Source organism: Rhipicephalus microplus, unplaced genomic scaffold (genome assembly GCF_043290135.1).
Source record: "Rhipicephalus microplus isolate Deutch F79 unplaced genomic scaffold, USDA_Rmic scaffold_725, whole genome shotgun sequence".
Taxonomy (NCBI): Eukaryota; Metazoa; Arthropoda; class Arachnida; order Ixodida; family Ixodidae; genus Rhipicephalus; species Rhipicephalus microplus.
Genome location: NW_027465281.1, coordinates 22,544 through 32,929, shown reverse-complemented (window position 1 = coordinate 32,929; position 10,386 = coordinate 22,544). Strand labels below are relative to the sequence as shown.

General features: G+C 45.2%; 1 long non-coding RNA gene across 1 annotated transcript; it reads right to left on the bottom strand.

The window, feature by feature from the left end:
* Positions 1 to 2,918: 2,918 nt before the first annotated feature.
* Positions 2,919 to 9,390, bottom strand: LOC142795548 (uncharacterized). The gene is made up of 2 exons (XR_012893109.1): positions 8,944 to 9,390; positions 2,919 to 3,149 (listed from the first exon to the last, which is right to left on the bottom strand). It is a non-coding gene; the product is annotated as an uncharacterized LOC142795548 (long non-coding RNA).
* Positions 9,391 to 10,386: the final 996 nt, after the last annotated feature.

Below are 10,386 nucleotides of genomic sequence, written 5' to 3'. Positions count from 1 at the left end.
ATGCCTGCTCGTCCGCGGTTTCCGTCAGGAACTCGGTAGGAGGTGTGTCATGGGACCCAGCAGGTGTGGACTTTGAAGGAAGCTCAGTGGGCGCACCGTGACTTAGGGAAAAACGTGCAGTAGTTCGCGCACGCGGGTCCATGCGCAGGTCGGTATCGCAGATGGTTGCCTCTATGGCAAGTGTGACGCGTGGTCTGCTGTCTCATAGGCGGACCAGGCACGTTGTCCTCAGGAGCGTTGGTCATAGTCGCAGCGTCTCGAAGGTTTGGCCGTTGGTGATGGCTGGTGGCTTTAACTTCGGCTGCGGGAGACTGCGAGGGCGATGCTGGTCGCTGCTGGCAGGACGCGCAGAGTGTTGGGGTTCGTAGGGAGTTGCCTTCGGACATCGTGGACGGCCAAGGTTCTGCAACCTGGTGGTAACTAGCGAGCGTGAGGATATCCGTAGTCTTGGCAGACTTCGGTGCATGTGGTGATGTAGCTGTCGTGGAGCGTGACATGTCCGAGAAGTCGTGGTCTGTAGAGGTCGGAGAAGACGCGCGGGCGGCGAGAGTGCCTGAGAGACCATCAGCCGAGGACTTCGAAAAGATGCACCTCGTGGTGGCCCGGTCGTTGATGGAAGGAACGTCTTGAAGAACCTCGTCGGATCTCATGGCTGACTGGTCGCATGCAGCACGAATGTGCTGAACCTCGTCGGATGGGCAGTCGTATGCAGCACTCGCGTTGCTAGTGGCCGGACAAGAAGTTGTAGCAGACGTAGTCGGGAAGTTAAGTCCCGGTCAGTGGAGAACTTTGGGCCGGAGGATACTCACGCTGCGACGCAGGTGAAACCTAGAATTCGCGGGTGAACGGAAGCGAACGATAGGTGAGGCCGTAGGAGGCCAGCACCACAGAGCAGAGGTCATAGTAGGGATGCTGGCTGGAGGTTGATGTGGCAGAGAGATGACGCAGCTCTACCGGAAGAGCGTCGTGAAGAATGGCGTGCAGCAGCGGCTGGTCCGTGCCGCCATTCGCCACAAGAACGGCATCAAACTGCACAAGCCATACCACGGGGTAGGTTGATTGGAACGGTGGCACTGGCGGACAGAGTCGCGGGAACATGGCAGCCGATGGCTTGTCGAAGGGCGCGTCCTTTAGATCACCAGATCCTTCAGATTCTGAACGGTAGCGGAGGCGAGTCAAAGTGTGGCTGCAAGGCTAGAGCTGGCAAGAACATGGCCGCGCATCTCAGAGGCAGCGGTGCAGCACCGGTCACTTGTCCGTTGTTCGGGTCACCAAATGTCGAGGAAAGAGAGGCGAGACGGCGGCGATGAGCCAGTGCTGAAGTCACAGCTTTTATTCGGGATGCAGGCGTAGGCGGAGTCGCCGCTGCGGCGTCCAGCCAGGTCCCGACGCTAGGCCGTTCTGAAATTCTTCGTGGTTCGCACCTCACGTGCCATCTGGCTCGCTTATTTTTTGGCGCGGCCAGCTGGCCAGATCTAGCTTGACGCTACATATCTGTCTGTCTGTCTGTCTGTCTGTCTGTCTGTCTGTCTGTCTGTCTGTCTGTCCGTCCGTCCGTTCGTCCGTCCGTCTGTCTGTCTGTCTGTCTGTCTGTCCATCTGTCTGTCTGTCTGTCTGTCTGTCTGTCTGTCTATCTATCTATCTATCTATCTATCTATCTATCTATCTATCTATCTATCTATCTATCTATCTATCTATCTATCTATCTATCTATCTATCTATCTATCTGTCTGTCTGTCTGTCTGTCTGTCTGTCTGTCTGTCTGTTTGTCTGTCTGTCTGTCTGTCTATCTATCCATGTAACCACCTAAATCTGAGCGGTTTCATGAACACCTCCTTAACTTCGGTAAAACCATCATAGCTGTGTGATGACAAGAAGGTAAGACGAATATGACTCGCTGGTCATGGAATGAACAACATAAAAGTACCTCCACGTACAACGTCAAACCCTTTCCTCCAGAAACGGCTGGTACATAACCACACACCACGGGCTTCGAAATACGGATATGCGCAAGAGATACGTTTGACAATTTATATTTAACCAGGAAAAGCGAGACATTGGTATTTTTACTCGAAAGCATTAAAAGAAAGTTGACGTGGGTGGCGTTGATCCGTCGAATGCAAAGGATAAATATCAGGATCACAGTAGGGCTCAAACCCCACTTTTCTGCGTAGCAATGAAGTCTTCTACTACAGAGCCACAGAAGGTTTCCGATCTTCTTATCAATGAGACCCTAATGTTCGTGAAGCGTCAATTGTCATTGTAGTGCAGGCTGTGCTATTTTGTAAGCCCTACATATGTACTGCCATGATACAGTCGTTGCGCGCTGTTAATCTGAAATGTTGTTAAGCACTTTGCACTTCAGTTGAGTTATATATAAGCGTCCATCTCCTCGAGCACAAACGCTACAAATCAGCTTACCACTTCTGGTAAGCTTGGAAGCAAACCGGATGCTATTATCTCGTTAACCTTCCAACCTTCGACTATCCCTTTTTCTCTCGCTCTCTGCTGCTTCTAGTGTTGCTAACAGCCGTGTTGCTGTTGTCGTCGGTTCATAACTGTGAAAGACAGGTTCTATAAAACATACGCGACTGTCGAACATATGTCTGTGCGTACGACATATGTGTCAACGACGATTTCTGAATTTATTTTTTATTTATTTCCAAATACTGTTGGCCATTATGGTCATAAAAGGCTGGGCACAGTAAATATTTATATAAAAAGAAAACAAGTACAGTGTATTGTTATGAAAACAGAACTTAAAAAAGGAATTAATATTCAAAACAAAGGAAAAAATATTTTTAAAACGCTGGTAATAAAAACGTGAATACATCTATTGTGATATTGGTATAGTATGAATGGTGCCGTTCGTATTGAATGGTGCCCGTATTACGGGAGTGAATCTTTGCAACTGCGGCACCAATGCACGAAATATTTTATTCATTTTAGCAAGGGTAACCTATGTGAAGCATGAAAGAGAGGCTTTTCATTCCACGATTGAGAAGTTTGCAGTGCTCGGCTGCGAGAAAAAGTTTATCAAAGTGTGCAGTCGACCAGGCCATCTGCTTATTGGTAATAGCCATAGTATTCAAACGCTTCAGGATATTCAGGAAGGGCAGGACTGTGTGCGAGATCACCTTCAAGGTTACCTGCGGTAGATATTCAATAAGCATCCATCAACATATGTTATCGAGATTGCGAACGCACAACAAGGACCATAAAAAATGCTGGGCACATATTAATATTTCTCACTCATTTTGATATCAGCTCTCATAGTGATTGTCAAACACCGTGGCGACAACGTTTTTTGTCCAACTTTTGGGTAAAGAAATTAGTTCTAAGCAATAGGTCGCAGGTTTGGTCTCTGCCCACGGCAAGTTATCCTTATGATCACTTTCCTTTTTTTGATATTTATATTACAATTACGTGTAATAATATCCAAAACATTTTTCTTGGCACGATTGTCTCTTTATTCCCATTAGTGCTGTGCCTTAAAAAGAAAGAAGAGCCCTTAAACGTGCAAGATCTTAGGAAGGAGTTTTGCATTGAGATATTTCTAATTTAGCCTTTTGTGTATAAACCTGTGTACTCTAAGTCTATGGTACGTTCAATGAACGTGTGATTACGAAGGAGAAAAAGATGAAAAGAAAGAGAGGACCTACAGGGTGCACTGCGTCAGAATTTAAAGTCTCCTTTCTAGACATGGACGCTAAGTCGGCTGCACTATTTGAAAGCCAGCTCACCGGTTGCCTTCGGCATTTTTACACAAGTTTGCCTTCCTTTGCATTGTATCAATTCTTGTCCCCGGGTTTTCCGTTCAAATAAAATGTGCAGTTGCGAGTCAGCGTCATCCCCTTTGTTTGTTAAGATGTAACGTTTTCTCGTGCACATCATTGAAAACCTGGTGAACAACTTTTCTGCGCGTGTGTGCTGCTCTCACGCTGAGTACAATTACACCTTTCTTCTTTAGAGCGAAAGCTGTAGTGAGAGCACAATAAGGGTCACGTGCGGTATTGTAGTTGTCCGCCGCCGCTGGTGTCCATAAACACTATAACTAAAAAAACATTAATAGAAACTCAAAGAACTGAAAGAGATTCGATCTTGGTTTCCTTGCGTGCCGACTCAGTATTCTGTCACTGAGCCATGCTGGTCCTGAAAACTAGGAAGCAAACTGGGCTTAGGTGGGCTTGACGGCGCAAAAGGAATTATGTTAGTATACGATATGAAGGATTGTAAAGCACTAAAAAACGCTCTGCGAATTTCCTCACGAGTGGGTTGCTGAATGCTCTAACCAATGACCGAAGCTTCAGACGTAATTCTCCGTTGTCGTCACGCAGAGGATGAAAAATGTGCGAAATTCTATGCACGTGTGCAATGGGTATCGCGTTTCTCCAAAGAATGAATGACGAAAGATGGCGTATGAAATCCTTAACGAATAAAATTGTACTAAGCTGCGGTGCCTTAAACTTAATATACTGCCACAAGGAATTTCATTCAAACTAGCAAATAAGTACCTTTTTTAGTGTTGCCTTTAGATATTTTTTGTTATGAAAATGAGGTAATGCTTAATATCCCAAAAATTGTTCTAATCAGGCCTTTACGGAAGTCCGATATATGCGCTCATAAAGTTTTACTACAGTAGTCCTAATTCATTGTAATATGTATATTTATCATTTAATTTTTTTATCTTTTACCTCTATAAAAAGAAGGTGGACTCCTTCAAGACTACAATAAAGTTTTTCATCCATCCATCCATTTTTATATACCCGAATGACCTGTCAAATGTTAAAGTACTCATTTTTGGCCAATCCCTCAAAGTGGGTTCGTGCCACTGGTTTTCAAGGACAAACGAACAAAAAAAATTCCTCCGTACTACACCAAAAGTAATATAATTATTGCCGTTTTGAGTACCCTGCAAGTGTGCTCGTTTCAGTTACACAAAGAGTGTTTTAAAATGACTCTAAAAGGCCACTCTTGCAGCTCTCGCTGTGACTGTGCTGCTCGTTTCACGCAGGCATGGCGGTTTTTTTTTTCGCTTGTTTCTTGTCTTCACTGTTCTTTTAAAGTTGAACTTACTCACATCAACAATTATTGATCATGTTATTAGTGAAACAAGGCAGGGCCACTGAAAAGAAAAGAAAATGCGCCCCGTATATGCATGTTTCACTGCAGATGTCGTCGAAAGACGATATTCTTGCGTCTAAAGAGAGTGAGCACGGCGTTTATTTCATGTTCTGCACGAGACAATCTGTGAATGGTATTCTGGAGTCATGCGTTAGAACGCCTTGATGCGTGCAGTGGAGGTGAACAAAACGCGCGGCGTGCGCGCCCGTCTTAGAGGCGATAAGGTGTAGAAAGCAAGGCGACTGGTAGGTGTCGTGTCGTTTTAGCAAAGCGTTAGGAACACTTGCCTTTTCGTGCATAGCGTTGCATTGTCACCGCAGTGGGATAAACACTATGATCATTAAAATCACTTCTGTATGCATTTTATAGAGTAAATAGACATATATGAAATAATTACGTATCGTTATTATGCCTCAGATATGCGCAATGTTTGCTTTTTAATTGACAATTGCAAAAGTATGAACCCTGAACTTTGAGAAATATTGACGGGCGCTGCGGGTGGTGTTAGATTTTAATCGTTTCGGGTATTGTTTCGGCTGACAAACAGACATGTCTACCGGCAGACAGACAGACCGACCAAAACTTTTGCGTCCAAGGTCCCCAAGAAAGACTACCGTCTTTTGAAATCGCGGCGTATTAATGGCGTGAATGATGATGAGTGGGGCTAAGCTTCGAAGGGTTTTATCGATAAACCGTGAATCATCCGCTGGCCGCGTCTGTCCGTCCATCAGTTCGTACACACGTGTATCCGTTTGTCTCTCTGTCAGTGAGTTCATTTGCCGTCCGTTCATCTAGCGAACACTCCGTGTACCGCCATCTCGTATTTTAGCATAATATTGCTACGTATGCCCTTTCCGTGTCATCACAGATCGTCATGTGCTGTGTTGGCTTTCTTTTCTGGAAGACCTCACTGTACGACTTGGTCGTTAGGCATTACGCCTACAGGAGTATTTCTACTCCGTTGCTTATAAGTCTGGACGTCTCCATCTGGACGCCGATTGCTTATGCCGCTACCCTGTCCATCAGCCCGACGAATCAGACATCGAGCCTAGCCTCAGCGTCATGTCAATGTCCCAGCTTCCTTGCGAAAACCTATTGATCATCTCGAATCTGCTCCGAACGACGCGTCGCTTCGCATGTACGTCCTCCTGAATGGCACGCTGTACCGTCGTAGCCTCCAGCCAGATGGCCCTGAGCTCCTTGTTGTCGTGCCGAAACCTTTGCGTTGAAGCGTGCTGCACGAGCTTCACGATGAACCAACTGCTGGTCATCTGGGTGTATCTCGGGCGGACGAGTGCGTGCGTCGCTGCTTCTTTTGGCGTGGTCTCGCCAGGTCCGTTTGCCATTACGTGTCCTCCTGCGATAAATGCCAACGTAGGAAGCGACCTACTGCACCACCGGCCGGACTTCTTCAATCGATATTCATTCCAATCGAACCTTTCTTCCGTGTTGGTATAGATATTCTCGGTCCTTTTCTTGAGTCGAAATTGGGCAACAAGTGGGTCCCCGTTGCTATAGACTACGCGACTAGGTATATCACTCGAGCGCTCCCCGCCAGCACCGCTACTGACGTTGTGGATTTTTCGCTCCATGATGTCACCCTATGCCATGGCGCTCCTCGCCAATTACTCACGAATCGCGGCCGCGCATTTTCGTCCCGAGTAATCGACGATATTCCGCGCTCTTCCTCGACGCAGCACAAGTTGACCACTTCCTACCATCCGCAAACAAATGGCTTTACCGAACGCCTAAATCGCACCCTCACGGAAGTGCTCGCGATAGGTGTTCTCCGACCACCATGAATGGGGCCCGGCACTACCTCACGTGACCTTCGCGTACAATTCTTCGCGCCACAACACCACTGGTTGTTCACATTTTTATTTGCTCTATGGCCGTGATCTAACGTTATCCCTCAACATCCTATTTCTAAACATAACAACGCCGTCAACCGAATGTGCACGCGACGTAATTGTTCGTGCAGACAATGCACGTCAGATCGCCCACTCTAGACTTTCGATTTCGCCCCGCCTCGGTGGTCTAGTGGCTAAGGTACTCGGCTGCTGACCCGCAGGTCGCGGGTTCAAATCCCGGCTGCGGCGGCTGCATTTCCGATGGAGGCGGAAATGTTGTAGGCCCGTGTGCTCAGATTTGGGTGCAGGTTAAAGAACCCCAGGTGGTCGAAATTTCCGGAGCCCTCCACTACGGCGTCTCTTATAATCATATGGTGGTTTTGGGACCTTAAAAACCACAAATCAATCAATCAATCAATAGACTTTCGATTTCGCACCCAGAAAGCCATCCACGACAGTCGGCATGTTGACCTTCGCTTCTCACCCGGTTCTCTCGTTCTCCTGTGGTGGCCAGTTCGTCGAGTTGGTTTATCAGAGAAGTTGTTGTCTCGCTACATGGGTCCTTATACCGTATCATCCGCCAGGTAACCAACGTCACCTATGAGACCATTCCTGCATCTGAGACCACAAGCCTGCTTGCAACCACACCCAGTGATGTTGTGCACGTCAGCAGGCTAAAACCTTACCACCTGTCCACTGAAGACCGTAATTATTATGCACCGAGACGGCACTTTTACTGCCGGTGGGGGGGGGGAGAGGGGTAATGCTACGTATATGACATATCAGCGCTCAGAAGACGACAACAAGGAAGTGGTCTGTCGGCTGTGTGTGCTGTCATCCATCTTAGTCGATGCTATACGCATCAGTGTGAATATAAATTCTAATTAGACACGCCTCGCGTTATTTTTATGTAACAATATATTTATTATATACAAGTACCGCCATCCAGCTGACATTCCAAGGACTAAAATAAGCGGTCGCTACTACATACAGCAGACGCACGAGACACGCCTCATGGAGCTTCAGCCCCTAAAACACCGGGCTACGCTACCGAAGTACCATGTTTGTTCTTTTCATCCCCATCTGTTATTTCATTAGTAGGAAGACGTATTTATTTGAATATTTTTTCTTTGTTTTCGAGCATTAGAACTAAATGAGCTTGGTTCTTCAATCGTCATGTGTAGCTGGCAAGCACAAATTATTGGTGGTGAGCGTACTTTAAAGCAATGCAGAACAGCATCATGGCCACTTATTTTAACACATTCTCTTCTCTGTGTAAATATGAACATTTTGATTAGATAATTGTAATAAAATATTCCTCAGCCAACTGCAGCTATAACTTGTGCTTGAATGCTAGACGTTTTCTCATTCACGAAGAGTCTGGCGCTTTGTGATTGCTGTTAGAGTGGTAGGCTGCTGACCTAAAGAACGCGGGTTCGATCCCAGGCAATGCAGTCGCATTTAGGTGTAGCTGAAGAAATGCTATGTGACCAATTACTGGGCGATGTCAATGCATGGTAAGCAACAACAAATAGTCGTAATTTCCGGAGTCATCAACTTTGCGCTTCTCAAGAATATATCCTAAATTTGGGACTTAATATGCCAGCACGTAATAATCTGATATTATCGCTGACTAAAAATTCTGGAAACTTTCCAAACACTTTAAGGAAATAGCGAGGACTTTTGATTGATATCAACGGACATGCCAGTGTGGTTTATTTACTGGCTTTTTACGATCAGTGAAAAATCTTTCAAAAATGTACTTTAGAACCCTCTCAACAAAAAGAATGCTCTGTAAAGTACAATATTTCCACTTTGGTGATACGTTCAACACGTATTCCTGCACGGATGTCAATTTTTGTTGATTCGAGCTTTTGGATATGGCTTCAGAGCTACGAGCACTACAGTTGTTCCTTCCAAATATTCCCTATTGCTTTCATACAGTAAAAACAACAAAAATAAATCATACCATCATTTTTAGGTTAAGAAGCTTGAGGAACTTCCAAAGATCTCCCAGTGATCATTCTTCTAGGTCGTTGTGGAAACCCTCCTGGTGGACGACGCATCGGTGGACGAGTTGGACTCGTTACACGAAAGCGTGCCCCAGATCTCTGAGGTAGTCTGCTAGCACTGGCACCAAATGTGCCCTCATCTAGCATTATGCTTAAAACAATTGCAAAAGCGGCTACAGCGAGAAAAATGCAGAAACTGGGAGCTTTCGTCATCGTTAATACTATCCGAACGCTGCATATTCTCTGTAGGAGACGCAGAACCTTATATACTCGTTTTAGCAAAGCACACATGAACAAAAAAGGAGCGTCAATGTCTACATCATTTCATACCAATCAAACTTAATGAGGAAGATGCGACGTCATCATTAGCGTCTATTAGCATAAAAGACAACAGGTCATTTTAAAGGTCCATCTGCAGCAAGGGTATTATTAAAGTGAGTGCATATTCGCAGCTCTTAATGTGAAGCAAAGTCGTGTCACTTACAGCATGTGGCTTCGCCACGTAGACTGATGCGGCTCCGAGATGTCTGTGTTCTTTCCATGTCATCCATTTCTCGTGCTACAATTAGATTATTACCCTTTATGAGTCTGGCAGTCTTAGTTTTAACGGTCACCTACGATGATTCATGGACGCAGCACTTATTTAGTAACAAATCTGTTTTGCACTACATATAGTACATGCAAGCACTGTACCGTCTTTGAACTATCACTTAAACAAGTAACCAATTTTTCTTTCCTTCAAATGTATTTCTGTTGTATATCATGATGCGTCATAAATTGGTATTTGTAGTATCAACACTGCAAATTTCATACAAACCAATGGCACTTTTCAAGAAAACATTTTATCGAGTATTTGTATGGGCGAACTTCCTATATGAAGTACTGCACAACCAATTGATGAATATGTATGTTCTTACAATTTCCTATGCAATCCCCGTGAAATGTCGGCTTGCCTTTTTTTTTCGCAACGTGATGTCTTTACTCTTTCTTTTGTTCTTCCTCAGTAAATGTCAAGCCAAAGCTATGATGTTTCATGTTATAAAGGATAATGACACCCTTTATTTTCCACACCACTTAGTAGAGTGTTGCTATATAAAAAAGCTGGCTTTACCAAAATCGAAAGTAGTTGTGAGGGCAAATAGTGTTAAAGGTGATACCACCTACAGTAATAAAATAGGGATTCGGCATGTTCACTTAATAGGGATTCTGCATGTCATTGAAATATCAGCGGTGCAGAGGTACAGCTGGTCACAGCCCAAGAGAGGCCTAAAAGACTAATGAGCAGAAATAACAATTTAACACTCTATACTTCAATCCCACAGACCGCACGAACTATATCACTTGAAAACTTAGTTATATAGAATGTTATGTGTTATCAGCTGAGCACTTTATGTGGTCAG